Source organism: Triticum aestivum, chromosome 1B (genome assembly GCF_018294505.1).
Source record: "Triticum aestivum cultivar Chinese Spring chromosome 1B, IWGSC CS RefSeq v2.1, whole genome shotgun sequence".
Lineage (NCBI taxonomy): Eukaryota > Viridiplantae > Streptophyta > Magnoliopsida > Poales > Poaceae > Triticum > Triticum aestivum.
This window is the reverse complement of record NC_057795.1, coordinates 37,843,078-37,845,526: the sequence shown is the minus strand read 5'-3', so window position 1 is coordinate 37,845,526 and position 2,449 is coordinate 37,843,078.

The following is a 2,449-nucleotide window of genomic DNA, read 5'->3' as shown; positions in this document are numbered from 1 at the left end:
GCCCCAGCGATCAGGTCGTAGGGGGAGAGAGAGGGAAACATAGCGCGGCGAGGCTCCGCCCGAGCTCACGCCGGCGAGGAAGGCCCTTTGGCCAGATCCAAAGGGATAGGATGGGAGAGGAGATCGAGATGCACCTGCCCATACCCATAGCGTGGCTAGGGGTGGTTGGACGGGGTCAGGATGGAGCTCTCCAGTGGCGGCAGCGGGCGGGGCTCGTCGGAGTTGGCGATTCCCGCGAGGCAGGGCCGATTTAGGAGCTCCAACGGCACCAAACTCGCACCAGTGAACCACCATGAACACGCCGGAGTGGTTGGTGGAGCTCGAGAGGCTCTGGAGAGGGAGGGGGCAGAGGACGGGGATCACTAGCGAGCTCGGGACGGGGATAGCATCCAGAGGCCTGCCCGGCCGGGCTGCGGCTTCCTACGGGGTCGTGGAGATTTGTTGAGTGTGTGTGTGGAGAGAAATGAGCTCGGGAGGGTTCTATATAAAAGCAAGGCCGAGGCGGGGATCTAGAGCTCGCCGGAGCTATCTGGAGTGTCGCCCGATGATGAATGGCATCGGTGAGAGAGGGGGAATACGCCGGAGATCACGTGGAGGCTGTAGACGAGCGGCGACGAGCACAGGAGCGCAGTATGCGACGAGTACAGGGGCACAAGCACACTGTTGCCTTGGCCGCGCCGTGCCCGGGCTCGATGCGGCGAGCTCCAGCGTCGGCGAGCGCCAGGGTGGAGTTATGGAGGTGCAAACGAAGATGGGGGCGCGGTTTGGCAAGGAGCGGCGGTCGGGGCGGTGAGCACGCGCGCAACAGAGGCGCTGGAGCGCGTCGACCGCATGCCAACACCCTTGGACTCTCCTGGTCACCGCGTGAACTTTGGCATCAGGTTGAATTAAGCGTAAACACCATGCCTGGCAGCTAGTCCTTAGTGGTTTTGGTCGGTTTGCACGGTTGGCTGGGTCACAGGTGAACTGTGGGAGTGGCTTCCTTCCTGGCAAGTTTCTGGACAGAAACTTGTGAGCTTCACTGAGAAAAATTTAGTGAGAATTAAAGGCTGTGCTTTGGGGTTTAGTAATCTCTTAGGAGAGTAATCAAGCACAGAAAAGATCAGCCCCAAAAGATCGAGAAAAAAAATACTTGATGTACAAAGTGAACATTCTGTCCAGAATAAAAATGATTTTATGTAGCAAAAATATTACAAAAAGTTATGCAATATTTTTCCTCGGGAAGGTGCCCTAGGGTTCAAATAATATTTGTGAATTTATTCAGAATTTTTCTAGCAAGAAATCTAGGGGTTGCTTTGGAGCATACTTCTCTAAAGTGATTTTCAGGGAAGAAAATGAATATTTTTCTTTTATGAAAAATATTCCTTGGGCTTTTGAGGGAGTTTTTCAGAGAAGGAAAAGTGAGTTAGAGGTGGATGGGTCACTTGGGTGAAAATCAAGTGTAGGCCCAAGTGTTCAAGTCCATTTGAATTGATTCAAAACTCCAAACCCAAAGCAAATGCAAATGAAAGTCCAGAAAAAGAGAGAAGGCAAATCCAGGTTGTCACTCTCTCTCTCTCTCTCTGACCCCCATCTCATCTGGTCTCTTCTCTGTAGGTGATGTAGGATGAACAGGGGGAAGGAACGGAATGACGCCGATTCCAAAGGAAGCTCCAGCGAGGTCTCCACCGGTAGAGGAGTGCAGCCTACTTCTCCTGCCAGCACCCACGCCATGGAAGGCCTCCTCCATCTCTTTGTCTGCTCCGGTCTGGTTCTAGGCCCTCGAAGAGCTCCAAGAACTAGGTTATGGAACTTTTGGAACTGTATATCATGGTAAATGGAGGGGCTTTGATGTTGCAATAAAGAGAATCAATCACAAATATTTTGTTGGGAAGCCATCTGAGCAAGAAGAAATGGTATAATTATAACATTTTAGATTTTCTTTTATTTACTTCTGCTTGTCCTTATACTAATATGTCCTGAATATTTGCAGCAGAATGACTTCTGGAATGAAGCATCTTACCTTGCTGATCTGCAGCACCCCAACGTTGCGGCCTTTTATGGTGTTGTTCTAGATGGACCTGGGAGATCCATTGCAACGGTTACAGAATACATGGTTAATGGCTAACTTAGGACGGCTTTGCTGAAGAATTCCAAGTACATCAACTATGTATATGTCTGCAAAGCTTTGAATTAAGTTGGGCCTCAGGCCTACTCAAAAGGAAAAACATGCCTGCATTCTGGTATATGTTTTATAAGTAATTCACATTTATCAATAGGCACATCTTAAAGAAATAGAAGACCAATGCAAACAATTTCGCTTTTTTATGATTTAGTTTAACACCATTTCTCTTTCTGTATATTTGCATTGATTATTCTTGGGTGATACAGGTTCATGATCTTGGGCTTTCAAGGTGAAGTGTCAGACCCTCATCTCTGGTGGTGTGAGCGGAACACTTCCATTAATTGC